The sequence below is a fragment of the Bombina bombina genome, chromosome 3, assembly GCF_027579735.1.
Source record: "Bombina bombina isolate aBomBom1 chromosome 3, aBomBom1.pri, whole genome shotgun sequence".
NCBI lineage: Eukaryota > Metazoa > Chordata > Amphibia > Anura > Bombinatoridae > Bombina > Bombina bombina.
The window spans coordinates 738,262,787-738,286,816 of NC_069501.1; the positions used below are offsets into that span (position 1 = coordinate 738,262,787).

General features: G+C 36.8%; 1 protein-coding gene across 1 annotated transcript in view; it reads left to right on the plus strand.

Annotated features, from left to right (window-relative positions):
- The window catches only part of ABI3BP (ABI family member 3 binding protein), a 533,245-nt gene that overhangs the window by 585 nt on the left and 508,630 nt on the right, over positions 1-24,030 (plus strand). The gene's annotated exons all lie outside the window — the stretch shown is intronic.

The window sequence follows — 24,030 nt, forward strand, 5'->3', positions numbered from 1 at the left end:
TTTGCAAAACAGAGACACTCCCCCTTTTTTCTTTCTGCAGGCTCTCTAATATAATTTTGGCATATCAGTGCTGTACTGCAAAAACAGCTGTAGTGTCAAATTAAAATATTTTTGGATCTAAAGATGTTTGGATTTAAAAGGGTTGGCACTAATGTTTATTTTCCACAACCTGTGTGCAAAAGCCTTTGTTTAATTTAGTGTTGAAATATATTTAGGAAAAAAAAAATCCCAGTTGTTGTAATTGTTAAATTTGAGTATGTGTCATAAAGAAAACCTTTGATATCCTTTGACACTCTGTCCCTTTGTAGGTGGGTTCATGTACTGTCATCTTTAGGAAGGACAATGATATCATGGTTTTTAATACTCTGGTAAAACAGAATTTGTCATATTTGAATTTAATCCAGGATAGTGCATATAGGGTAACATTGTGAACACAATTCCAGTGTTAGGATAATAATTTCAGGCAAATTGAAGAAAGTTTTCTTCACCAACTTTGACAGAATACATTTTGGATTCAGAAAAAATTATAGAGAAAAAAAATGATGCCACATTGAAATAATTATTTTCTAGAATTGGACGATGATCTGGTAATCATGAAAATTATGTAATTGCTACTCCTTCTCCTATAGTTAACTCTTACTGGTAAAGTGGAGAGTTCGAGGAGAAACTTTTTTGAAACTTCAGAAACTGTCTAGGATCCTTATAAAATATTTGAAAAAGACCTGGCATTTCTATAAAAGTAACATAAATGTGAAAAAAAGAAAATGCTACAATGTGTTACAGAATTTTATTATTCCACTCTTGCTTGTATTTAGTTATGTGTTTAATCCATGCAGATGGATTAAACACATAGTTAAAATTAGTTCTAGAGCAGCAATGCTTCTGGGACCTGGCTGAACACATCTGGGGAGCTAGGCATATGCATGTAGCCACCAATCAACAGCTAGCTCACAGTAGTGCATTGCTACTGTTGAGCATATGTGCATATGCTTTTTGATAAACAATACTGAGAGGGTCGAGCAAATGTGCAGACAGAAGAAAATTTCAAATTGTCTTACAATTGCATGTTCTATCTGAATCATAAAAGTTTAATTTTGACTTTTATGTCCCTTTAAAACATGATATTTTCATACCAAGGCATATATTAAAAATATTGTATGGGAAGGACACGTTTTTCTACATCTGACCTATATTAACGCCTGTAGCGAATCAGTGCAGCACATGATTGGTCTGAATCAAATTGTTAGAATGCAACATATATGCTTACTTTAAACAATATATTTGAAATGAAATGCCTAAAATATTGCCACTACATACCCCTTTAAATTCATGTCCAATATAGCCCTCCCCCACATAAGCATTGCCAGGAGAGTTGTATTTAGGATTACATCTGGATGCAAGCTGCATACTTACATACTAGTGTGTGTGAGCAATGAATTGGAGGGAGAAGAGTGTGCTAAACCGCAATCTGTAGCATAAGTGCGTGCACCGCTCTCTGATTGCACAGTGCTTTTCTGGATAAAGGGCGGCCGCTTAATGACGTGAAAGTAAACATTCATTTTGAATCTCTAATATTTAAAGAGACTTGTATGTCAAAATTAAAATTTCATGATTCAGGCGGCAAATTCAATTTTTTAAAAAGCGGAAAATTTCTTCTAGTTTCATAATTACCTCTTTCTCTTGGTGCCCATTGTTAATGAACGTAGCTCCTTTTCATAAAAGCATATCTAGGTAGGATCAGGAGCATGCACTTGTCTAGAGCCTGAAATGGTAGCATTGTTTGCAACAACATTTGTAACAATGTTGTACATAATAATGTTCAGTTTGGTCATCAGGATGCTCTTGTGGAAATGAGTAAAATTGGTTAAGTTTCATCTGTGGATACCAAGAAAACAAAGTAAATCTGATTAAAAAAAGTAAAGTGTTTGTTTTTTTTATTGGATACTAGGTCTGAATTATAGAAGTTAACTTTGACTTCCTGTTCTATTTAAATGGTGGAGGTGCACAGCGGTATACATTCCCCAAGCATGTATCCTCCTCATCCTTATTTCATTCACTTAGATAGGGTTTCAAACTACTGTGGTGAAAGGATGGAAGATATCTCTGAGTGAAACGTTTAGACCCAGTTAAATCGTTTACCTTTATGGCCACTCCAAATTGTCTATGATTAGTATCAAACATAGAGAAAGGACTGTTTTTTTTTTTTTTTTTTTACAATATAGCTTAACATATGTCACCACTATGTGTTAGTCTGTTAGTGCTTTCTTTAAAGGGACAGTCTAGTCAAATTAAACTTTTATTTTTCAAATAGGGCATGTCATTTTAGACAACTTTTCAGTTTACTTGCTTGCTTTGTTCACTTGGTATTCTAAGTTGAAAGCTAAACCTAGGTAGGTTCATATGCTAATTTCTAAGGCCTTGAAGGCCACCTCTTATCTGAATGCATTTGACAGTTTTTTACATCTAGAGGGCGCTAGTTCATGTGTGCCATATAGATAACATTGTGCTCACATGGTGTACACTGTCCCTTTAAGTGTATTTTTTTAGTTGGTCTCTTAGTTATAAGAAAGGAAGAGGAAGTGCCAAAAGGTAAATGTAGAATGAGTAACAAGTATTCAGTGAGGTCTCTGCTAGATTATGATTCAGTCATTTGTAATATGATAATAAACTTTTTTTAGGATATATTGAAAAGTGAAAGGTGTCACATGAATCATTTGCACAAGAATGAAATGTAAAACTGGGGTCTCTGTAGTATCAGCTTTTTAGGATCAAGTTATTAACTTGCTGCACTTTATGAAATTAAAGGGGCATGGAAGTGAAAATTAAACTTTTTTTGCAATAAAATAAAGTGTTCAGTTTACTTTTATTGTCAAATTGACATCATACTGAGGTAGACTCCGCAGTGTTCCAGTGTGCTAAGCACAATATGGTATATAACATTGATACACTTATAAAAACTTATCTAATGATTATCAGGAAAAAAGCAACATTAAAGGGACAGTGAACTCAATTTTTTTTTCTTTCATGATTCAGATAGAGCATGACATTTTAAGCAACTTTCTAATTTAAATTAGAACTTTCTAATTTAAATTAGAAAACTTTCCCATTATTAAATTTTCTTCACTCTCTTGGTATCTTTATTTGAAATACAAGAATGTAAGTTTAGATGCCGGCCTATTTTTGGTGAACAACCCGGGTTGTTCTTGCTGATTGGTGGATAAATTCATCCACCAATAAAAAAGTGCTGTCCAGAGAACTGAACCAAAAATTAAAGCTTAGATACCATATTTTTCAACTAAAGATAGCAAGAGAACAAAGAAAAAATGATAATAGGAGTAAATTAGCAAGTTGCTTAAAATTTCATGCTCTATCTGAATCACAAAAGAAAAAAATGTGGGTTCAGTGTCCCTTTAACAACGATGGGGATTTTTGTAGATAAATTATTTAATAACTTTTCGAAAAATAATTGTGATCGACCCCATAATGTTCAAGATGCTGGAATTCTCCTGAACTTACCTAGGAATGCAAAGGAGCTACGTTTTGGCTAAGAATACCAAGAGAACAAAATACATTTGACTATAGAAGTAAAATTAAAAGTTTTTTTTTAAATCGTACACTCTGTTCTTAAAGGGACATTAAACTTCTGAGTACAACTACAAAATAGTATTAACTCCTCACCGTGTTATTGTACTTCATTTTGTTCCTGCACTTTTCAAATCAGTGCACCTGTTTAAATATCTTAAACCGACGGATTCTGAAGCTCCGCCTCTTCATACTGGTTGTCGCCATCTTGGAGTTTAGGCATTCTCATAGCCTCTGACAGAAGCAGTGCACACTCACAGATCACTAATATTGCCTGCTTTTTGACAGCTGTATCATTTACCTGGAGTTAGTTTGTGCATGATACCTCATGTGAGGTTTACATTTTTACACAGTTTTACAGATACGCAAAATATATTTTAAAAAGCCCTCAGCAATAATATAGAGTAGACATGTGTATTTGTTTTGTTATGAATACACAGGTATTCATCTCGTTTTAACAAGACGAATATCCAAACAAATGCAGCATGAAATATAAAGAAAACAAAGGAATAATGCTGAATTCAGCATTTTTAATTCATTAAAACCTTTAGTGCAGGCCCTGAAAGCTGCTGTGCTAATCCTCCTGTTAGTGCGGATGGGGCTTTGTGAAGAAGAGGAGCGTGTTAGCGTGGCTTTCCAGTGCACTTCGGTAAGTATTTTAAATGCTTCAGATGAACCTTTTCACCTGTAACAGTGGAACATGCACATTTCTTTAATGAAACAAATGTAAATGTTCCATGAATGACTGGTATTCGTTTTGTTAACAAAGTATTTTGAATATTCCGAATGAAAAATCGGACAAACTAAAAATTGTGCCCATGCACATGTAAAAAATGTACAGCTCTTGCTCTGTATCATGCACACTAACCTGAAGTACTTTATACAGTTCTCAAAACGTTGACAACCTCATTAATATGTAAATACACACTGCATCTGTCACAGTATGGGAGAGTATTTGTACTCCAAGATGGCAGCCCCCAGAGGAGCGCTACGTCTGGACACATTTTCAGAGGTTAAAATAGGAACACGGTTTTGAAGACAACTGCAGCAACAGAGGAAAAGCAATAGCACAGTGTGTAGTGACCATTATAGGGTACTTGTGCCCAGCAGATTATTGTCCCTTAAATTTTGACATCCATGTTCTTTTAGTTTATTGAAGCACTACTACAGTGCAACTAGGCAATGGTCTGTAACAGAGATATTTAGTGATTGTTGTGTAGGATTATGTCATAGTAATGCCCTCTCCAAAGTAGATTGTGTTCTCTGTTTTTAATCCCCAACATTGACAACAACACTTTGCCTGACTACTGCTGGGACACTGTGGAAAGGCAAATTTATAAATATCAATTAAATGGTTCTTTATAGGTCTTTTTAGTTTGGTCCCACAAAGGTTAAATTAATATGAAGTTAATCACAAGTCTATTCCAAGGACAGAATAATGATCATTCTTAATTTTGGAAGATAAAGCAATGTGTGTGCCCAAATTGTGCAGATGTTTCTTATTTCACTTTCTTGTTACTTGGAATTTATATTTAACCATGTTAACTGTAAACCTTTGGCAGAGTAAAGTGTCTTACGTCTGATGTTGCAAGCTCAGTATGCTGTTTGGTGTGCAGCTCCTTTCCGTTGCTAATTTGTTAATTTGGGGCAGTGCAGTGAAGTCAATTACAAATAAACATTTACACCACAGGTGGCAGCAATAGCTTGTCCAATCTTATATTAGTTAGCCTTGCAAAGTAAACTGTATTGAAATAAATGTAAAAAAAAAATACATAAAACTATGCAAATTTAACCTGAAATTATCTGGAAATGTATGTTGGATGCATGCTATATTAATGCTCATTGGCTAATAGAAACAGTGAACACAGCTGTATTGGTGGGCTGGAAAAAGCCTCCATAACCGTAATAGAATAATCATGTTTAATAAAGCATGGAACATATGGGGCGCGATTACATATACGGTGCAGGCTTCAGTGCAAGCGCTGAAACCCCCGCCACCCGTAATTTCACCTCGGGCATCGGGGTATTCAATAAACACCGCCTGCAGTTCATTAAGTGCCGTAAGTTGGATAAACTAGTGATGTCCAGAAATGAGCGTAAATACAAATTTCTGGAGTCGCCAGTGACTGCCGGCGCCTAGAAAATAAAAAAAAATTAAAAATCTCCTGTAAAAGTCTAACCCGCTCCCAAAAATAAACCCAAAAAAACTATATCCGCCATCAAAACCCAATTGGGCAACTAATAATAAAGGTATTAACCCCTAAACCGACAACCCCCCCCACAATGCAATAAGCCTAATTAAACTATTAACCCCTAATCCACCATTCACATACATCGCAATCTACCTACTAAATGTATTAACCCCTAAATCCGCCAACCCCAACATCGCAAACTACCTAATAAAACTATTAACCCCCTAATCCTTCATTCACCCACAACACAATAATGCTAATACCTTTATTAACCTTTATTAACCCCTAAACTGCCAAACTTCACAACGCAAATAACTAATCACTAAGCCCCCTAACCTAACACCCCCTAAATTAACCCCATTACATATATTAAAATACTAAATTACAATTAAAATAAAGTAACCTAACATTACTTTAAAAATAAAAAAACTAAGTTTAAATTAAGCTAAAATTACAGAAAATAAAAGTCTAACATTACAGAAAATAATAAACAAATTATCAAAAATAAAAAAATGATACCTAATCCCTATGAAAATAAAAAATGCCCCCCCCCATATAACCCCCCCCCTAATCTAATACTAAACTACCAGTAGCCCTTAAAAGGGCCTTTTGTAGGGCATTGCCCTAGTTAAACAGCTCTTTTCCTTAAAAAAATACTAAGTCCCCTCCCTCTAACAGTAAAAACCCCCCAGCCACCAAACCCCCCCAAAATAAAATAAAAACTAACACTAAAAAATCCTAAACTACCCATTGCCCCTAAAAGGGCATTGTATGGGCATTGCCCTTGAAAGGGCACTCAGCTCTTTGACATTGCTCAAAATCCCCAATCTAAAAAATAAAACCCTCCAAAAATTAAAAAAAAGGCCTAACTCTAACCCCCAGATAGGTACTCACTGGTTCCTGAAGTCCGGAGTTGTCTTCTTCCAATCGGCGACCTCTTCTATCTTCATCCTGGACCTCGGAACTGAAGACCGGCGACCGCAGAACTGAAGACCGGCGACTGTGGAACTGAAGACCAGCGACTGCGGAACCATGGAGTGTGGAGGATCCTCTTCGTACCATCATTGCCGGACACTGAATAGTGAATGCAAGGTACGCAATTAAAAATGGCATCCCTTGCATTCCTATTGGCTGATTGCAAACACCTGAACTAGCTCCAGTCAGGTTCTCACCCATGCCCAGTGGAGGAGTAATTGCTAAAAAAATAATGTGACAGTGGAACTTAAAAGGACAGCCTAGACTCAATACTTAGTCTTTATTTTTTATTGTTACATATCAGACAAGCATCTTGAAATGGGTTCCACTTCTATAAGCTTGTAAAACAGTACATGAAACTTTTAAATAATCATTGTTTGTTAGCAGCCAAAAATGGATGCCAAGCTCTACCCATAGCTTTCTTCTTGTCCAGTTATCTGCCATCTTGTATGACAGTTTAACAGTGCATGTTTAATATTTTTCAGTTAGCTATTTCAAATTGCACATGGACAAATAAGCATATGCGAGTAGGAAAACTTATTTAATAGTTGATCATGATTGGAGGAATTTAATATATAAAACATACATTCATTAAGTGGGCGTAGCTCCGTGGCCATTTGCGGCTCCTAAGAAAAAATGAATCTTGAAATGTTTTATGTACTTCCTACAAGCTTATAGATGTGGGACCAGTTGCAGGATGCTTCTCTGGTAAGAAACAATAAGTAATCAAAATTATTTATTGGTCTAGACTGTCCCTTTTTACGTTTTATAATGGCAGCAACCTTTAACTAGGGCATTGCCCTAAAGAAATCAGCTCTTTTACTTGGAAAAAAATACAAAGACACCCCCCAACAGAAAACCCACCACCCAACCAACCCCCCAAAATAAAAAACCTAACTCTAACAAAAACCTAAGCTACCCATTGCCCTGAAAAGGGCATTTTATGCGCGCTTTCTCTTAAAAGGGCATTCATTTCTTTTACATTGCCCTGATAAGGGCATTCAGCTCTTTTACCTACAGCCCAAAACCCTAATCTAAAAAAAACCCACCCAAATTTAAAAAAAAAACAACTAACACTAACCCCCAAAGATCCACTCAGTTTCTGAAGTCCAGACATCCATCCTCATCCAGACGGCAAGAAGTCTTCATCTAGGCGGCGAGAAGTCTTCTATCTTCATCCCGGCGGCAAGGAGCGGATCCATCCTTGAAGACATCCGGCGCGGAGCGTCCTTTTCATACGGTCACCGCTAGACACTGGATCTTCAATGCAAGGGAGCCTTTTCAAAATGGTGTCTCTTGCATTCCTATTGGCTGATTTGACTCTTGAAATTCAAATCAGCCAATAGGAGGAGAGCTTCTGAAATCCTATTGGCTGTTCAAATCAGCCAGTAGGATGAGAGCTACTGAAATTCTATTGGCTGATTTGAATAACCAATATTGAATTGCATATTAGGGACCTGTATTAGGTAAGGTTAGACTTTCAGTTTTCAGGAGTGGAAAAAACACAATTCTCAGAATTAAACTATGGAAAAGGAGGGCAAAATTAATAAGAAAGTATATTGTAAACTTTTTTTTTACTACATATAATTAACACTTCATATTACAATCTCAAAGTATTTAATGTTCCTTTAAAGCCAGTAGATGAAGGCTGAGCATGTTTTAAAATCAGGTCAAGAATCTAAGCAATATTTTACAGGGACTTAAATTGATTACTTCCAAAAAAGATGCGCTGTAACTTACTATATAATCTAGCCATGCTATTCTAATACTCGCTCTGGCCACCCACTTCAAAATTCTTTTTTTTTTTTGTGTGCTAATGGTTTGAGCTATTCTCCAATTAGTGCTCTAGCTACAAAAAAGTGCCGTGCGACTAGAGTGCCGATAGAAGAACAGTTTAAACCATTTGCTCACCGATAAAAAAAGGAGTTTGAATTGGGGGCGGGTCACAGCACAGAGTAATAGAATGGCACAGCTAGATTAACCATTTGGCTGCTAAGCGATTTCCCACCTGGGTGCTAATATTTTCTTTTAATTTTTTATTTTTGAAATTTTTGAATTTTTTTTTAACTTTTTTTTTTTACAGACCCCCAAGACTTACACTGTTGGAAAGGTTAGGCGATTACCTTTCCAACAGTGGGTCTTGGGGGTCTGTAGCTGCTTAGATGCCTGAGATACACTTCCTCCTATACTTAACATTGTTAAGTATAAATAAAGTTGTGCGGTGACGTCATCACGTAATTGCACGTGATGTCACCGCACATCACGTGAAGCCCCGGCAATGCCTGTCACTCTACAGGCACGATCGCCGGGGTAGGAGCAGTAAGGAGCCCCCAGATATCCCTCAAGGTGGGAGAGTGCTCATGACGGCTCTGAGCCGTCATTAGCACCAGAGTGAGAAACTCTGTGATGGTTCAGAGCCGTCATTAGCACTCAAAGGCTTAAAAAGTAATTTACAGCGCATCTTCATTAGATGTAATCAATTAAAGTCCCTGTAAAATAAGATTCCAGATCTGAGTTTAATACTGACTTGATTTTAGAGAATAGCTCATCTGGAGATTTGGATAGATCACTATGTTCGAACACATTTATTGATGCTCAGTAATTCCCTAGAATAGGATTAAAAAATGTGAAAACAGTGTAGGATGACGGGCCGGTATTTCTATAGATCATGCATTGGTTCTGTGCAAATAAGGAATAAATCATTTTCAGTTTCTTGCCTGAAAGCTTTGATAGGTTTACCAGTGTTGAACAAGTATTCTTTAACTAATTTCTATTAAAACAGCAACATCCTTTAAACTGAAGATTATTGAAATTCAAAAAAGCATTCACGATTTAAATAGAACATGCAATCTTAATAAACTTTTCAGATTACTTCTATTATCAAAGTATACTTCATTCTCTTAATATGATTTTCTGAAAAGCACACCTACGTAGGCTCAAGAGCAGCAATGCACTACTGGATTCTAGGTGGCAATTGGTTGCTACACACATATGCTGATGTCACTTTTCAGGGGTTAAACATATAGGGCCTGACTACAAGTGGTGTTCTAACTTCTTCTCCCATAGACTTCTCTGGGACGCGCTGAAAAAAAAGCCCTATTAGTTATCGCTTGCACACTAACCTGACACGGCGCTAGACAAACCGCGCTAAATACAAATGTACATTAAGGAATACTTCAAATTCCTATGTTCTCTACATAGAAGATTTTTTTTTATTTTGAAATATATATCTCTATATATGGAATACACAGAAAAGGAAGGTGAATAGTTATTAGCCATAGTAAAACCCTGCACTAATGTGGAGGGGTGTAGTTAACTAGAAAGTCAAAAAGAGCTTGACAAAAGGAAGTTGAGTACACCTTTACATTTTAAAGACTATAGCTGAATTATATTATCGCTAAAAGTAAAACATAGCTTAGCTATATATTTGTGAATATATATATATATATATATATATATATATATATATATATATATATATATATATATAAATCAGCTCCAAATAGAAGTTCTGCCTCGGAGAACACTGAAATACATGTGATCTGCACAATTTCTGTGAAGTATTAATATTCATCCCAGAGAATAAAGTATTGATTTCTTTCTATACTAAATAAAGGTAACTTTCACCCAAATTACTTATTTACAGTTAGTACCCGACTCTGAGAATGGAAAATACACTATACAGACTGTTCCCTGCTTTCCAGTGGAAACTCCACTGTCCTCTCCATACCTCACACGCGCGGCTGCCCGATGAAAATGTGAAAGCTGGTTAGCTCTGCCCCCCAAAAATCGCTAACTTAAGCATAATTGAATTCTCCTCCGGCATCCGTTCCCATTGCCTTTAAACTCAGCCTCAGACACAGTAAAGTACAGCATGCCACTTCCAAAAATACAGCGAGTCACATTTACCTCAGTCTCTGCTTCACACACGTGTCACTCACAACGGTGTAGGATTGCCCCTGGCCCCTGGCTGTCACTGAATGTATGTGCGCTGTTGGCGGGCTGAATATGCTTTAAATTTATAACGGCCCCTGTCATGCGCAGCAACACATCCGTTCATAATCTGCATGGCTGGGAACTTTGGAGCACACACAGCTTCACCCTACAGTGCACCCTACAGTTCACAATGTGCGCCTCCCAGTCCCACACACACAGCTCTCAGTGTGCGAGTGTCACATGACAGTTGTCTCTCACTCGCACACTAAAAGATGTGCGATTAGCAAGGCTATGGACTGGGTTGTGGGCGGAGCTGCAGGCACTGCAGACAGAAAGGGGAAAGTGCTTTTCCCTATACTTCTATCTATCACACATGCGGTGCGGTGCGGTGCGGTGCAAAAGATAGCAGTTAACATGGAAAAAAAAATGTTTTAAACACAAAACTGCAGTGGAGGTGTGGAGCCTGGATTAATTATTATTATTATTATTATTATTATTAATTAAATAAATAAATACATCTTTTTATTAGGCAAAAAATATTTATTTATTTAATGTGTTAATTTTTTATTTCTTCTTTCTTTCTTTCTTTCTTTCTTTCTTTCTTTCTTTCTTTCTTTCTTTCTTTCTGGGGTTCACGTGCGGCTGTGCACAAAAGGAGGAGCCTCCACTGCTTAAAACACATTAAAAATGAATAAAAATGATATTGTATGTTTCAAGGTATTTGACTGTAAAGGTCTCAAACGTGTATCTAGATGTGTATACATGTGTATTTATGTGTATATATGTATGTATGTGAGCACATACATATTTACACATATAAACACATACATACATATGTAGAGCCACGTCAAACAACTTGACATATGCCATATCCTGTTTAACCCTTTTAAAACCTTGTTATTCATATTTAAATGATATATTTTTTTTATCAAAATGTGTATATATGTGTGTAATACTTTATTTTAATGTGTTTTCAATGTGTCTTGTGCAACTTTTCTTTTTAACCCTTATACTTTACTTCAGGTCTCAAGTCATGGTAAATATTCTAGTGCAGTTTTGCCTTTTGCTCGAGTGCAACCTATAACTTTCAACTTGCAAGTTGTAAAAGTTAGCACATTCTCAATCTCCATTGAAAGTATAGGTGGTAAACACACTTCACCATGGACTTGTAAAATCAAAACGAATACTAACTTTAGCACAGTCCAACAATATCGCGTATCATGACCTATGCTATCATTAGTGCAGCACTTGTAATTTGGCCCATAATTAGATGCAAGAAATAATCCAGTAATAGAAACCTCTAACACATTAGAGAATCCCAATACATTAGAAAATCTTTTTGGCATTTTTATGTCAAAATATTATTATTATTATTATTATTATCAGTTATTTGTAGAGCACCAAGAGATTCCACAGCACTATAAACTTAGGAATAATATGCAAAGGTAGCATTTATAGGAGACAAAGGGATAGACGGTTGCCAAGAGTTGAACTGTTGTAAATCACCTCTCATGAATGCTATCTACAAAACAGCTGGGCTTGTAGGCATACATACTAAGTGGGTTCAAGGGGATGGCAAAGGAGGTGGAGAGGAACTGAGGTAATAAAGGTTAGCATATGCTGTATGCATCCCTGAACTGTAGAGTCTTTAAGGAACTCTTGAAACTATAAAAATTAGGGGAGAATCTTGTTTAGTGAGTCAGAGAGTTCCACAAAATAGGGGCCATTCATGAGACGTCCTGTAGGTGGGACTGTAAGGAGGTAACAAGATAGGAGGTTGTGAGAAGAGCGAAGAGGATGGGATGGAAAATATTTGAAGATGAATTCTGAGATATGGGTTTGTTTTATTGAGGGCCTTGAGAGTCAGGATGTTGTGTTTTATTCTGGAGGCTAGAGGGAGCCAGTGAAGGAATTGGCAGCAAAGTGCAGCAGATGAGGAGGAACTTGTAAGGAAAGTCAGCCTGGCAGAGGCATTCATTATGAATTGTAAAGGAGATAGACAGCAGCTAGTGAGACCCGAGAAGATGAAGTAGCATTAGTCAAGGCAAGTAATGAGGAGAGAGTGAATTTAAATCTTAGTTCTGTCTTATGTTAAGACATTGTGAATTTTGGAGATGTTTTTAGGTTGGAAAAAGCAGAAACTGGCCAAAGATAGGATGTGAGGAGGGAGTGAAAGAAAGATCTGAGTCAAGTGTGACCCCAAGACATTGGGCATGCAGGGTTGTTATCAACAGTTATAGAAAAAATGGGGATAGAGATTTTGTAAGAATGAGGGAAAATAAGAAGCTCATGTTTGGAGAGATTAAGCTTAAAGGGACATAATACTCGTATGCTAAATCACTTGAAACTGATGCAGTATAGCTGTAAAAAGCTGACAGGAAAATATCATGAGCATCTCTATGTAAAGAAAGAAGATATTTTACCTCACATTTTCCTCAGCTCAGCAGAGTAAGTTCTGTGTAAAAAAATATACTTCAGCTGTTGCTCAGCTGCAGGTAAAAAAAAATAAAAATGAAGAAATGCAGCCAATCAGCATCAGCAGTGCTGAGCTCATGAACAATTTTACTGTGATCTCACGAGATTTCATTTAACGCATAGTAAACTCATAGTAAACTTCCTTAAACTGAATAGGGAAATAAGATGAGTGTGCACGTAAGCTCACTCCCTTAGCTGTCCCGGGACAGACATGCTGATTTGCTGCTTAGAAGTCCTTTACAATGGGATGTGGCTAATGAAGAACTTTTGAGGTAAAATATCTTTCTTTTTTACATAGAGATGTTCAGGTTATATTTTCTTGTTAGCTTTTTACAGCTATGCTGTATCACTTTCAAGTGTTTCAACATTTGGGTATTATGGCCCTTTAAGGTAGTGAGAGGACATTAAGGATAAAATATTAGAAGGACAGTTAGTGACATGGGTTAGAAAGGAAGGAATTGGTAAATTTGGGTATCATCAGCATACTAATAATATTGAAACCTGTGGGACTTTAATAAGGAACCAAATGAAGATGTATAGCTTGATAAGAGAAGGGGACCAAGGACAGAGCCTTATGGTTCCTCCTTGAAAGTGGTAAAGGGGCAGAGGATGCGCCAAAGAAGGCTTCACTAAATCTATGGTTAAACAGTAGGATGAGAAGGCTGTGTCGCAAATGCTGATGATTGGAGGGTTTGAAGTAAGAGAGGGTGGTCAACAGTGTTAAAGGCTGCAGACATATAGAGAAGGATTAACAGAGAGAAGTGGTCTTTGATTTTGCTGTAAATAGGTCATTAGTAACCTTAATAATTGCTGTCTCTGGAGTGTTGGGGGCGAAATCCAGATTGCAATGGATCAAGGAGGGAGTTTAATGTGAGGAAGTGTGATAAATGTTCATAAAATAGAGGTTATCAGTATAGTATGATTTATACCAAAACAAATATAAAACATGAAATCCCATGGAGGAAAAAAATGTATGTTGTTCAACAAGCATTTTTTTTGTTAATTATAAAGAATAGCGCACACACTTACAGAAGTTAACAAAGTTAACAAAAGTTGTGATTCAGTTTCATTGTGAGAGTTTGTGTGCATTGAAAAAAAAAATTATACTGCCTCTATGTAGATAAATAAGATAGCATTCATCTTATACAGAAAATTGTTCTGAAATAAGGAAGTGATGAGAGGAAAACTTAAGTTTAAAATTTTCAATTTTGTTATAGCTTCGCACTATATTAAAGGAATAGTCTAGTCAAAATTAAACTTCCATGATTCAGATAGAGCAGGCAATTTTAAGCAACTTTCTAAATTACTCCTATTACCAATTTTTCTTTGTTCTCTTGGTATCTTTATTTGAAAAAGCAAGAATGTAAGCATAGGAGCCAACCCATTTTTGGTTTAGCACCTTGGTAGCACTTTCTGATTGGTGTCTAAATGTAGCCACCAATCAGCAAGCGCTACCCAGGTGCTGAACCAAAAATGACCCGGCTCCTAAGCTTACATTCAAATAAAGATACCAAGAGAATGAAGAAAAATTATAAAAGGAGTAAAATAGAAAGTTGCTTAAAACTGCAAGCTCTATATGAAAGTTTAATTTTGACTAGACTATTCCTTTAACCATCTGGATAGATATTTTGGGATAATTAATGTTTGCATTTGATGTCAGTAAGCTAGCTTTGATGTAGCAGCATGTATCTGAAATATTCTCCATTGGCTACGTGCAAAAGAAAAATCTAATGCATAAATAGAAGCAGTACCCATATATACACAAGTATGGTAGTGCATCTTGCATTATTGCTTCTAAGTTTCAATCAATGTAATAAGACATGCAGGTACAAATTAATGTGCCACGTTTGGGCTTGCATGTCCTTAATCTGCATATTTATTATATTAGAAAGAAAAAAAAGATCACCCAGTCAGATGCTGTACTGGCTGTCCTATAGGCTTTACCCAATTATTGAATGTGTGTTGCTTACAGTTATAGATCTGTAAACATGCAACTCTTTATACACATTTTGGTTAGAATCTACAGGACAAGAGGTATGGCACTTGATTGACTAAACCTTCTGCAACTTAAAAAAAAGTGTGTCAGAACAGGGCAGCAAGCTACAGTGTGTAAAAAGACAACTGAGTGGGGCAAAAAGGTGGCATGGGGTAATAATTGTAATACAGTATAGATACAAATAGAGTTGAATGCATTGTTAAAAACCTTTTTAGGTTTATTGTCCTGTTAGTTTTTAGTGTACATATAATATCAAAACAAGAAGATGAAAAAACAGACAATGCATATGAATAAAATGATTGTCTCTAATTTAGCATACATGTAGGGAGGATTCTTTAGATCTAATCTTGGAGGATACGGAGGCACTATGTCTGAGGAGAAGGGAGGATAGACAGTGAGGGGAGAGGAAGTTGGGAAGGAAAGAGAAAACTCAATCATCATTATTTCTGTTTTGATTTTATCTTGTCAAACATCATAATTATAAATATGCACCACTGGGCATTTACATAGTTCCTTGCATTCTTCAAAGCCCAAATGTCTATGGCAGGAGCATAGATGGTGACATATGGTAGTTGTCAATAATGTACCAGGTAATCAAATGAATACTACGCAAACATAAAAAATGGAAGCAGATGCCGACTCAATAGAAAATAAATGTGAGAATAGCTGCAGAAAATTAGAAACAAAGACTTAGATACAAATTTATTAAGTTATGAATAAGTGTAACGCCTGATAGGATAATGTACTTACTTGGCTTCATGCCATTCAAAAAATTTTTTTTAAAATTGTATTTAACGAAAAAAAGGCTGATTTCATTTGCAACCATCAAAATGCAAACGTCACAGAATAAGTGATAAATTCAAAGTCCAGAACGATATCCAAATGACATAAATGGCTTGAAGTAAAGATCCTTTTAAGTCAAAAACGTTGCTCTTATCTCATGCTCCATCATGTGTGATACATAGAAACACACAATGTAGCCTGACCACTGTGTGTGAACTTGCCCTTAAGATTTCTATATTTTCATGATGTAAGCTCATCTTATTTTGTATTGAGTAGCCAAACAGTGTTCCATAAAACGACTGTTGCAGTTTGTTTGCCTTCTAGAATGTGTAAACAGGTACCAGTGTCTCATGAGTCTTTCTGCAGAGGGCACAACATCAGAGAGTGTCTCGGTTGAGAGTGTATCCTTGCATAAGTGAATTGATAAATATGGAAAGCATGCCATCTTGTTGGTGCACTGTTAGAAATATATATATATATACTTTTTAGTAGCATTTAAAGCATCACTTTTATTTTCAAAGTTTCAAAGTCCATAATTTCCAAACCAAAAGTTTCAGTGTCTTTACTAACACCTATGTCAATGGTACAACAGGCAGTAATGTTTTAAACGCTTCTAAAAATTCTGGTGAGTGCTGTGTCTATCTCCACGCTATGTGCCGTATACTTTGTTGCCCATTGCACCCCACTTGTTGGAAGTTCAAGTTACTTCACTTTTTCTGGATTATATATATATACTGTATAATTACAGGTTCAAACACAGAAGATTGAGGCATTTGTTTATTTGTTTTGTTTTTTCTAGATACTTTCATTTTTAGCTAATATCTGACTGTGAGTCATTTCACTTGTGGTCTAATTTCATTTATTATAAAACAGAGAAACTGACATTCTGGGGCACAGATTTTGGAAATTGAAAACTGAATTTAGATATTACTATAAAAAAGTTTACTATTGAAATGAGAAAATATTCCCATACTTGACACAATAGAAAAATGATATTTCACTATTTTTAGGCAAAATTTGTAAGCTAAGAAATCCAGCCAAAAGGAAGGTTTGGGCAAAATTACATTTCTCTGATGTCAGAATTATTCTTGATTATGTGAAATATAGATTTGATACCACTGATCTTAAAAACAAATTTATGATGCTGTTATTCAGCCTCCTCAAGCTGCCAGTTTAAACTCAACATAATAGATTCTGAAATCATACTCAATGGCAATACAATTTCCAGAATTTTAAGATATCCTACATGGAGTTATCTTGGAGCCAATCAATCCTTAAAGGGACAGTCTAGTCAAAAATAAACTTTCATGATTCAGATTGGGCATGCAATTTTAAACAACTTTCCAATTTACTTCTATTATTTAATTTGCTCAATTCTTTAGATATCCTTTGTTGAAGAAATAGCAATGCACATGTGTGAGCCAATCACACAAGGCCTCTATGTGCAGCAACCAATCAGCAGCTACTGAGCATATCTAGATATGCTTTTCAGCAAGTGATATCAAGAGAATGAAGCAAATTAGACAATAGAAGTAAATTAGAAAGTTGTTTAAAATGAGATGCTCTTTCTAAATCACGAAAGAAAAAAATTGGGTTTCATGTCCCTTTAAGGTTCATAGATATAACAAATAGTGGTGGTTGTAAATACTATACAGAATTCACAGATTAAGTAAAAATACCTTTTAAAAACCTAGCACATTTTGCACATGTATTTTTTTTTTACTCCTGAAAGTAGTTTTGTTTGTTCATTCTCATTTTAACTGGATATAGGAGTAGATCATAATAGGATGACATTAATTTAGGCCAATGTGTTAATGTTAAAATCTTTAATGTAAAGCACAGATTATTTGAATATTACTTGCATTAAGATGCATTTAAAGTGCTTTAATTACTGTATTGATTTGTTTTGAAAATATAGGCTGGGTTTTAAAATAGATCTTCAATAAAGCTGAGTAAATATCCTATAAGAGATCTTTAATGGTTGCGTCTTTTTATTCATAAGTTAAAATAAAAAAATATTTAAATTTTGCTGTAGCTATGAGAATTTGGCAACTGCCAAGCTTAAACTTGCACACATAAACAAAGAGAATGAGGGCAACATCCATGCCTTACTGAGATTTTGGAAAGCTTACAACATGCTGTATTTTCTATAATTAGATAAGATACATCATACTTGACAACTAGCTCAAACTTAAAAGATCAGAGGGAACTATGTTTAGAGATGCATTTAATTATTTAAAAACATTATTGAAGAAAACATTTTTTTTCTAGTCTATGGTAATTTAAAGTTTTTTAGTTTGCATGGACAAGTCATTGTTTTTGCATGTGGAATTGCAATTGTGGTGGTTTAGGATGTGGTTTCACTTAATTTAACAGAGTATAGTAGATGCCAGTTAATGGTAATATTATCTTGTTAAATTCCCAACATATGCCTTAAGTGATCTGCTTGTCTTTTTTCCTTCTGAGATTCACCTCTTCATTACTCCTGTTATGTCACCTACTTGATATAATTCAAAAAGTGCATGAAAAAAGCAAAGGAAGTACTAAGTACATATGTGTAAAATTTTGGATTTTGTTTTGCAAAGGAATAACCAATTTGAACAAAGTTATATTTTGTTTACTCTAAATGCTTACATTCCTCCTCACTCATACTCATGCTTACGTTTCTCCTTACTCATGCTTACATTCCTCATCTCTCATGCTTACATCCCTCCTCGCTCATACTCATGCTTACGTTCCTCCTCACTCATGCTTACATTCCTCCTCAGTTATACTCATGCTTACATTCCTCCTTACTCATACTCTTGATTACATTCCTCCTCACTCATGCTTACATTCCTCCTCACTTATACTCATTCTTACATACCTCATCTCTCATGCTTACATTTCTCCTCACTCATACTCATGCTTACATTCCTCCTTACTCATGCTTACATTCCTCCTCACTTATACTCATGCTTATATTCCTCCTCACTCGTCATAATCATAATTGCATTCCTCCTCATTCATACTCATGCTTTCATTACTCATTTACTCAGATTCATGCTTAAATCCCTTCTTACTCATACTCAGATACCTCCACACTCATGCTTACATTCCTCCTCATTAATGCTTACATTCTTCCTTACTTAAACTCATGCATACTTTCCTCCTCAGTCATACTCATGCTTGTATTCCTCCTTACTCAATCGTATGCTTACATTCCTCCTAACTCATGCTGGCATCCCTTCTTATTCATAATGATTCTTACATTCCTCCTTATTCATGCTTACATTTTTCCTCACTCATACTCGTTCTTACATTCGTCCTCATTCATGCTTACATTCCTCCTCATTCATGCTTACATTCCTCCTTACTTATGCTTACATTTTTCCTCACTCATAATCATAATTCCATTCCTCCTTTTTCATACTAATGCTTACATTCCTCCTTATTCATACTCATGCTTAGATATCTCTACACTCATGCTTACATTCCTCCTCATTCATGCTTATATTTCTCCTCATTCATTCTTACGTTTCTCCTCACTCATACTCATCCTCAAAGGAAGTGTAATGGATGTTTTATAGGAGATATAAAACTATTGGAAACATTCTTTCACCATTACAGTTAAAAGAGTAGATCATCCTACAAGTGTGTGGTTACAATACATGGGTATGTACAAATGTAGACTTGCGGTGTAGACCTTCTGATTATGTTAAAAGGATATAAAACCCACATATTTTTTTTTCTTTCATGATTCAGATAGAGCATGCAATTTTAAGCAACTTTCTAATATACTCCTATTATCAATTTTTCTTTGTTCTCTTGGTATCTTTATTTGAATAGCAGGAATGTAAGCTTAGGAGCCGACCCATTTTTGGTTCAGGACTTGGGTAGCAATTGCTGATTGGTGGCTACAATAATAATTGATAATATGAGTAAATTAGAAAGTTTCTTAAAATTGCATGCTCTATTTGAATCATGAAAGAAAAAAAAATTTGGTTTCATATCCCTTTAATATCACCAGAACATTTAAATCAGACGTCACACAAGAGGAACTTGAGGTCAACAGCTGCCTATATTGTAAGACTACATTTTTTTATATATGTATGTTTACATTCCTTCTCACTCATGCTTACATTCACCCTCACTCATATTCATGCTTACATTCACCCTCACACTCAAGCTAAAATACCTCCTTACTCATACTGCTCAGTTCTGCCCAAAACACACATTTCCTGCCCACATCACACACAGTCATGTCCACGTCACACACTAGTCCCACCAAGTACCTGAACATAACCCTGCCCCTCCCATCATAGCTGTGCCTAAAAAATGTGGATTCCCTAACTTCCATGTTGAAAGGTATGCGAAAGTGAGGCTTACATTATTTGTGATTAATTAACCCCTTTGATGCGCATGATGAGGCATTCTCGTCATGCACATTGCTTCCTGTAGGGGCATGACAAGCCCTTCTCGTCATACAGGGGATTGCTGATCAAACACTGTTTTCTGTGATCCCCCTCACTACAGACCAGGGATCATTGGTGGACAAGTGGGTGTCACTCCCAGGCTTCATGGAAATTCCAATGATATCACGACGCAAGCACTTGGTGACATCACAAAGGCGGTATAACCGAGAAGGTCAGTGTAGCTGAAAGGTAGCTGGATGGGGGGAGGTTCTTTAATCCCCTGGATGTCAACTCCCATAGCAGCTGCAAACCTCCAAGATTCCTTATTTGAAAGAGAATCACCTGGTGGTATTGAAGCATTACTACAGAACTGATCTTTTAAAAATAAAGTACAAAAAACACATAGGGATTTACCTGGGAATGGGTAATTATATATGGAAAAAAAAAAAATCTGGTAAGAGACCCTGAATAAAGTTTATTTGTTAGTAGACAAGTCCCTTTTTAAAAAAAAGATATGAATTTTGTCTGTATAGGCAGGTATCAGTGTGGTAACAGTGAACACCTTGCAATAAAAAAGTACTTTTATTTCTGTACTGAACAATCAGGCTTCTCTAATCTATATTATAACTCCCAAAAGCCTGCATGGGCTCTTATTTCACATGTGGCTAACCATGATAAGAATTTAGTAAGGTGATCAAAGTAACAGCAGTGGTCACATGGCCATTCTCAGTATTATTTACAAAAATCTAAGAAAAAATTATAAATTGTTTACAGTTTTTGCCACACCTATCTCATATGCCATGAATTATAAATGTAATAATGGTATATTGTGAATCTGCTGGGCCTGCTGAAAAAACAATATCTACTTTCTCCAACATTGGTGTGTCCGGTCCACGGCGTCATCCATTACTTGTGGGAAATGTTCTCCCCCACAGGGAAAGGCAAGGAGAGCACACAGCAAGAGCTGTCCATATAGCTCCCCCTCTGGCTCCGCCCCCCAGTCATTCTCCTTGCCGCTCTGAACAAGTAGCATCTACCACGGGGATGGCGAGGAGTTTGTGGTGTTAGTTGTAGTTTTTTATTCTTCTATAAAGAGTTTGTTATTTTAAAATAGTGCTGGCTTGTACTATTTACTCTATAACAGAAAAGTGATGAAGATTTCTGTTTAAGAGGTCTATGATTTTAGCACAAGTAACTAAAATCCATTACTGTTACCACGCAGGACTGTTGAAACAAGAGAACTTCAGTTGGGGGTAACAGTTTGCAGACTCATCTGCTTCAGGTATGACTAGTCTCCTTCTAACAACACAGGCTAATGCTAGATGACAGTCATTTTTCCCCTCAGGGGAAACGGTAAGCCATTTTTCTTTCACCTCAGCAAAAAAGATAACAGGCTTCCCCTTTTTGTTTTTTATGCTGGTAGACACTGTTAGGGGCTAAATCGATTAGTTTTTATTACAATATTATACCATTTGAAATATTTTATAAGCTCACATACACTTGGGAACGTTTTTTATTGATCTGGCTTGTTTTAGACACCTAAATCTAGTCAGGAAGGCCCCTTCACTCTAGTGTGCTGAGGGAGGAAGCCTCATTTTGGCACTTCAGCTGTGCAGTTGAATTTCAAGGCAGTGCATGCAGATTCATGTGAGAGGGTCCTGTGGCTCAGAAAGTGGCTCCAAAAGGCTTTTTTCTGTGAATGGTGACCCCTAAGGAAGGTAAAAAGCTGCAGCAAGGCTGTAGCAGGGATTGTGGTGTGTAAAAACGGTTAAATCCAACAATTAGCTCCGGTATGCTTGTTTTAAGAGCTAGAGTCTCCATATTTGCTGTGCAATACTTTCTAAGCATTAAGACACTGGGGTCCAAATTTCAGAAAAATCGGATATTGCCTTCATAGTTTTTTGAACATTCAGAAATAAATGTGTCATTTTATTATTTAAAGAGACAGTAACGTTTTTGTTTAAAATCGTTTTTATTGCATTGTTTGCCTGCCTAAATCTGTTTAACATGTCTGTTCCATCAGATAACCTATGTTCTATGTGTATAGAGACAAATGTGGTTCCCCCTTCGAGTGTTTGTGATAATTGCGCCATAGCGTCCAAACAAAATCAGGACAGCTCTGTTATTTTTCATAATGTTGCCCAATATGATTTATCTAATGAAGGTAGTGGGGATAGCTCTACATCCTCTCCTTCTGTGTCTACACCAGCTTTGCCCGCGCAGGCGACACCTAGCGCGCCAGTGCTTATTTCTATGCAACAATTATCAGCAGTAGTGGATAATTCTATAGCAAATCTTTTATCCAAACTGCCAGTTTTTCAGAGAAAGTGTGATTGTTCAGTTTTAAATACAGATAAAAAGGATGAACAATCAGACGCTGACGATGCCTTATCTATTTTACCCTCACATCAATCGGAATTGGCTGTGAGGGAAGGGCTGTCTGAGGGTGAAATTTCAGACTCAGGAAAAATTTCTCAACAGGCAGAACCTGATCTAGTGGCATTTAAGTTTAAGCTAGAACATCTCCGCGCTTTGCTTAAGGAGGTATTAGCTACTCTGGATGACTGTGATTCCATGGTAGTACCAGAGAAGTTGTGCAAATTGGACAAATTTTTAGAGGTCCCAGTGCACGACGACGCTTTTCCAATACCTAAGAGGGTAGCGAACATAGTGGAAAAGGAGTGGGAGAAGCCAGGTGTACCCTTTGCCCCACCTCCTATATTTAAGAAAATGTTTCCCATAGTAGACCCTAGAAGGGACGCATGGCAAACGGTCCCGAAGGTTGAGGGAGCTGTTTCAACACTAGCGAAGCGCACAACTATTCCTATAGAGGACAGCTGCGCTTTCAAAGATCCTATGGATAAAAAATTGGAAGGATTGCTTAAAAAGATTTTTGTTCAGCAAGGGTTCATCCTTCAACCAGCTACGTGTGTTATTACTGTCACTTCAGCGGCGTCCTTTTGGTTCGAAGAACTAGAAAGGTCGCTCCAGAAAGAGACTTCCTATGAAGAAGTCATGGACAATGCCGCCTTTCAAATAACGAAATTGGCGGCGAAAAACTCAGGTTTTGCTATAGTAGCGCGGAGGGCGCTTTTGCTAAAATCCTGGTCGGCAGACGTGTCATCCAAGACTAAGTTACTGAATATTCCTTTCAAGGGTAAGACCCTTTTTGGGCCGGAATTGAAGGAAATTATTTCAGACATCACTGGGGGTAAGGGCCATGCCCTCCCACAGGATAGGCCTTTTAAGGCTAAGAACAAGTCTAATTTTCGTTCCTTTCGCAATTTCAGGAACGGACCGGCTAATAACTCCACTGCCGCTAGACAAGAAGGTAACGCGGCCCAGCCCAAACCCGCTTGGAAGCCCATGCAAGGCTGGAACAAGGGTAAACAAACCTAGATACCTGCTGCTACTACCAAGACAGCATGAAGGGGTAGCCCCCGATCCGGGACCGGATCTGGTAGGGGGCAGACTATCTCTCTTCGCTCAGGCTTGGGCAAGAGATGTTCTGGATCCCTGGGCACTAGAGATAGTTTCCAAGGGATACCTGTTAGAATTCAAGGGACTTCCTCCAAAGGGAAGGTTCCACCTGTCTCGCTTATCTTCAGACCAGATAAAGAAACAGGCATTCTTACATTGTGTAAGAGACCTATCAAAGATGGGAGTGATAAACCCAGTCCCCTCCGGGGAACAAGGT